Source organism: Budorcas taxicolor, chromosome 2, assembly GCF_023091745.1.
Source record: "Budorcas taxicolor isolate Tak-1 chromosome 2, Takin1.1, whole genome shotgun sequence".
Lineage (NCBI taxonomy): Eukaryota > Metazoa > Chordata > Mammalia > Artiodactyla > Bovidae > Budorcas > Budorcas taxicolor.
In genome coordinates, this window is record NC_068911.1 from 1,519,756 (window position 1) to 1,525,817 (window position 6,062).

The following is a 6,062-nucleotide window of genomic DNA, read 5'->3' on the forward strand; positions in this document are numbered from 1 at the left end:
CCACCACCTCCACAGCCACCAGCTGCTGCAAGCCTGGGTTTCTCCAGGAATCTCCTAGCCAAGCCTCTGCTCCTGGCGTGACACCTTCAGTCTCTTCTCAGTACAAAGTCTTTGACAACAGTGGGAGCCAGAACTTGCCTCCCAACTTCTCAAACCCCTCCTCCGACCCCTCCGCCCCCACTCAACAGAAAAGCACTGTCTTCAGAACGGGCCGTCCAGCCCTCACTGAGTCACCTCTCCACGTCCCTGCCCACCACCGCCCCTCAGACGCGCGCCTCTTCCTGCCTTTCCCGCTGCCTGGAGGCGTGTCTCCAGCCTCCCCCGCAGGTCAGGAGACTGTTGTGGCCGACGGAGGTGGTGGGTGCACTCCGTCTCCGACTTCTCCATGGTCTGCTGGCTGGGTGGAGAGAATTTACCAGATGATGGGGCTGCAGATGGAGGAGCTTGGACAGCGCAGGTCCGGCAGAAGGTCATCACTGACCAGGTTGGCCTCTGGGTAGTGAGAAACACTGGTGGGCTGGATCCAGGTGCCGGAACTTTGGGACGTGTTTGTTACAGCAGCTAGCGTTCCTACCTGACTGATACACGTAACACAGACAAAGGCAAAACTGACCCCATGACCGTGCCCCAAGGGGACCCACAGTCCCTTTAGATGGTGAACGAGGTGCCAGAGGCATGAGATGGCTTCCTTGCGGAGGGGACATGAGAACTGAGACCTGAGGGTAAGTGGGAATTGGCTTCTCACAGAGGAAGGGCGGAGTGTCCCAGGCACAGGGACTGGCCTGCTCGGAGCTCGGCAGCAGGGATGAAGCCAGGGGAGCGCCCGAGGGGTGGAGGAGCGCCCAAGGGATGTAAGGACCCAGCTGTGGAGGCGGCTGGGGGGGCTTGGGGAGGCAGCAGGGCCAGGCCGGCCCCACTCCAGCCTTTTCTAGCGTTTCCACACCCGTTTTTCTCACCCAAAGTGGGTTGACCTGACCTGTTCTGCAGCTCAGGAAAATGAGGCTCTGAGGGGAGAGGGGACCACCGGGTCGGCAGACAGAGCTGAGACCTCGGAGCCCCAGCCCTGGCATGGGGGAGGGCCGGGGGAGCCTGGGTCAGCCCGGCCGGCCTCCTGCCCTGCTGGCCACCCTGGTCCTGGGCAGGACTTCCAGGCCAGATGGTCTCAACCTCCCCACTCCTGCTTTCCAGACCTCTTGGCGAGGCTGGGCGCCCTCCCTGGGAGGAAGGCTGGCAGGCACAGTGCTGGGGACCAGGGACACTCAGGCCACAGGCAGCAGGTTCTCATCCAGAAGCCTGCTGGGCCCATAGGCAGGCTCGCGGCGGGGGACCCTGGAGTGGGGGGGTGGGGTCTGCAGACCCTTTAACCGGTAGATTGAACTGCAAGTAACAGATGTGGTCAAGGCTGATGGCCTGAGCTGGAACAAAACCGGGGGTGCCTGTCCAGACTCAGCAGAGCTGGCAGTGCCTGGAGCCTTGAGGCAGAGGGAGGAAACCAGAGTGGGAGTGAGGGGCGGGTGGAGAAAGAAGGGAAAGGGACCCACCCACAAGGCCCCTCCTGCAGGGCTTCTCAGAGCCCCCGTCCCCTGCCAAGCAGCGTGACGCCCAAGGGAGCGGCCACACTGCACAGGGGTTCCCAGGCTGACCCCCGCGGCAGGGCTGTCTCGGCTGGGAGCCCGGGCTTGTGTGGAAGACGCGCTCGGACCCCAGCGGGCGGGCGCGGGCTGGCAGCTGCGCTGTGCACAGCTTTGCCCCATCCGTCACCCCCCTTGTCTGAGCCTCCTGAGCTTCACAGCAAGGCGGGCGGCTTGTCCCCAGCAGCACCGGGGCTGACCCGTGGGAGTGAGGGCAGCTGCGGTCGTGGTCGCCGGGTGCTTCGGGAATAGCTGAGCAGAGCACCCCGAGGGGAACCAGAGCCACTTGCAGGGGTACCCAGAGGGTCACATGGACCGCAGCAGAGCATCCAGGGGGCACCCCGTCCTCCCGGTTCCCAAGGCCGTCATCAGTTCAGCTGGTGGCTCACACAGGCGGCTGTGGATGCCAGCACCCCAGGCAGGAGGGAGCTGGAAGCTGCGACACCCCATTTTAAGGGGCCACCCATTAATTAATTAGGCCCCATGAATAATGCACGCTGCCTTGGGTATATTAATAGCATATTTATACGCCGTGCTATGGACAGTATACGTTCTCGTCCCAACACCTCACGAATAATTCACGACCCGCTCCTTCCCCGGGCTCCGGGCAAACCCGGCCGGTGCTTTGGCTGGGGCTCACGGTTTGCTTCCAACAGCCGAATTTTACATTTCATTATAAACGGCTTTGCTGGGCATGTCGGTAACTTTTACATTTCCATCCACTTTATTATTAATGGCTTTCCCGAGCTGTAGCAGCCCAGCGCTGCGCACAATGCATTATGAATATCTGATCCGGCATCTATAGTCCGCCATCTATCATTTATAACGGGTTACAAAAACATTATAAAACATTAACCGCACATTTATAGATCATTTTCGGCTACCACGACGGTGTGTTATAAATACATTATTAATTCTTCTCATGCCATTTATAGGAACCCCGTGTAATGGGGCCCAGCCCTCTAGTCCTGTTAACAGCACGAAGGGGCTGGTGGGGGCACCGGGCGGCGGGACCAAGGCGGAAGGAAGCCGGCCCTGCCTGCAGTGATGTGTCCTTGGCGAGGTTGCAGCACCTCTCTGTTCACAGAGCAGAGCATGGGGCCCCTTCACTGAGCACTCCTGTGCTCACAGCCCCCAGACCCAGGCGTTGTCACATTCCATCACATGGAAGCGGGGGCTGTAGTCAGGGATGCTGAGCTGGCCCTGGAGGCCTGGGGTGCTCCGAGCCACCTGCCCCTGGCTCGGGGCTAAGAGTTCAGACACGGCTGCCCTGGCCTTGAAGGGGCCAGGCCTGGAGGACCCCGGGGGTGGAGCAGAGGTTCAGTGCGAGGGCACCCAGGCAGGGGCAGCGGGCTGATGGAGCAGCTGGGGCCTGGCGTCCCCCAGCTCCTGCTGCCACAGCACTTCCATCCCATGGGCTCTCCCGGCCTGTGGGCGCCAGGGATGCCGACGGTGATGTGGGCCAGGGATGCCGGGCTCGAAAGCCCTTGAGAGCCCCCTAGAGACTCGCCTGGGTGCGCAGAGCAGACGGCAGTCAGCAGCTGCTTCCTCCGCTGCAGCGGTCAGTGGGGCCCAGGGCTCTGCTGCCTGAAGTCCTGCCCCAGTGCCCCTGCTCCCTGCGCGTGGCACGTGGTCACTTTCTGGACGATGCCCACGGAGCCCTGTGTGTCGGCCGCACCCTCTGGGCCCCTTGAGCCCCACAGACCTCCCAGGCCAGACTTTACACTGGGAGGGCACCACCCAGGGCTGCAACTGTAGCTTGGCAAGTTGAGTCCCGCAAAACTCCACATCCTGCAAAACCCACTGGACACCCCACCTTCTCGGAACAGCCCTTCCCAGCTCCCCGGAGCGTGAGCCTGGTGGGGTCTGACCTCTGGGGGCCCAGCCTGGGCCTGGACCGGGGAGAGGGCTCCAGGGTCAGCCTGTCCTCCCTAGAGCCTTAAAACAGGCCACTTCACCTGGGAGGGAGGGGCTGGCAACCCTGGGGGAGCCCCCGCCATAGCCCTCACGGCCAAGACGCCTGAAATAACCCCCCCTCAGCCCAGCCAGGCCGAGCTGCATCAGTTTTCAGTTGCTCTGAGGGAGGAAAAGATGGAGTGTCCGGGCCCAGGACTCCGGGGCAGCTTGACCTCATGGGACCTGACCAACCAACAGACTCAGTGCCTCAGCTGCAAAGCGGGGCCACGAGCCGGCCCTCCCCAGGTGAAGGCGCGGCCCTGCTGCTGGGAACCTCTGTGAGAACACCTGGGTCCTGAGCCCCCGCTGCCCACGTCTCTCTGGCCCTCTGCCTGGCTGCCTGCAGGTCAGGGTCCACCCCTTGCCAGGACCAAAAACGAAACTAGGAGGCGTTTGTTAATGAGGCTGTAAGGACACAGGTGAGCTCGTCACCATGGCAACGGCACATCTGGCCCCACCCCTCTGCACCTGGTGAGGAAAGCCAGGTCCGCTGCGCCTTCTGACAGCCCTCCCCGGACAGTGAGGGGGCTGGGGGCCAGCGGGACTCCTCAGCTCACTGCCTCCCTCTGCTTGTCGAGGGGGCTGAGGCCCAGAAAGGTGCGGAAATTACACATCAGGGCTGGAGCCGGGGGCTCCACCCACCCCCGCAGCTCCCCACCTTCCTGACTCGCAGGAGCCCCAACCCCAGTCTGGCCCGTTTCCCGGGCCCTGTGGGCCCAGCCAGGCTCCCGGACCTTGGACGCCGCCTGGGCAGCTGAGCCCGCCCTGCTCAGCGGGGAGCGGCCCCGAGTCTCCACCATGCAGGGAGCGGGGTTCGGGCTGCTGCCCACACGGGCTGTGCACAGGAGCCTGTTAGGTGGCCTTGCTCCCCCGAGGGGCTCCCTTGCGGCCCCACACCCCCTCACCACACACACACACACGCACACGCCGCCCCTGCCCCCCTCCGCTGGGCCCTGGGCCAGGCATCCCTGTGTGGAGTGGAGCTGGCCAAGGGCGCCCACGGGGACGGAGCCAAGCCAGGAGGCCGCCCACACCCCCGCTCTGCACCCCCCCAACCCCGCGCAGGGCCATGTGCTCCCCAAGTGGTCCCGGCGGGCCCCACCCGCCAGGCAATGCTGAACCCTGGCTGGTGAACACAGGGGCCACGGACGCCACCGAGTCGCAGCCACCCGCCCACAGCCCTGCCTTTGCCCCTGTGGGTGGAGATGGGCAGCGCCCCCTCCCCCAGGGCCCGGCTGTGCCTCCCTGCCAGCCTCAGCCCCGACGCTGCCAGGACTGGGCAACAAGGGGCCGCAGGCTCCCCTGGAGCCTGCCTGCCGTCTGGGCCTGTTCTCAGCCCGTGCTGGGGTGAAACGCCCCAGCCCCCATCCCCCCAAACGCCAGGGCGCCTGTTTCCGGCCACCCTGGCCCAGGTGAGGCCTGCAGGTGTCCCCACGGCCGTCACCCAGGCCCAGATGGGGGGCTGTGGCATTGTGGAGGTGCCATGGGGCTCCCCGCAGGGCACCCAGGCTGGGAGGGGACCCTTCAGGTCCATGCCCGTCTCTGCAGGGGCAGCAAGGGGACTCCGGCCCCCAAGAGGGGCATCCATCCCACGTGCCCTGGGCAGGAGCCACACAGACGGGACAGGAGGGGGTCTGGGGCTCCACTGGGGAGTGTGCGGGACCTGGACACTGAGGAGCAACCACACAGGCAGCTGCGTGGCTGACCCGTCAAGAGGCACGGGGAGCAGGGAGGCTAGGTGAGGGCGCAGGGGTGGGAGGGGTCCTGCGAGGCATCCTGCAGCCGGACAAGGCCATGGCTGACCCGGGGCCGCGGGGCAGGGAGGACAGCCCCATCCCTGGGGGCAGGAGCGCTGCCTGCCCCCGCCCTCACCCCCACGGGCCTGTCCACGTCACCCAGGCTGGCCTCCTGGGCCTGGACCCATCAGAGCCTCAGTGCCCCCTGGTGGCTCGGGCTGAGCAGGAGCCGGGTGACCCTGCTGGGGGGGTGGGGCGGCAGTGATGAAGCCAGCGGGGGGGGGGGGCGGGTGGAGGGGGGGGAGAGAGGTGGGAGGGAAGACGTGCCCTGTGTGCGGGGAACACCCCGCTGCTATGAGCATCGATGGGGGGGACAGCATCACCCCGCAAGATGGACATTGGCCTGGAGAAACCAATGCTGCCTGGGGGTCCCGGGGCCCTCACTAGGCAGGGCCCTCCCCTGTCCTCGGTGCCCCAGGCCAAGTTCCTGGGCAGACCACCCCCCAGCACTGCAGCTCCATGGGGCCGCCAGCCACGCTCAGTGGACAGATGCGGCTGGCCGTCCCCATGCGGCTGGCCGTCCCCGTGCGGCTGGAACAGAGGCTTCTGGGAGGGAAGCCTGCAGCCTCAGGCCTCAGGCCCTGTGGTCCCTTTTGGGCACGGAGCGGGGGCTGGTCTGCATCCCCAGCACTCCCCACTCCCCCAGGCGCCAATGAAGCCAGGCCCATGGGCAGCGGGC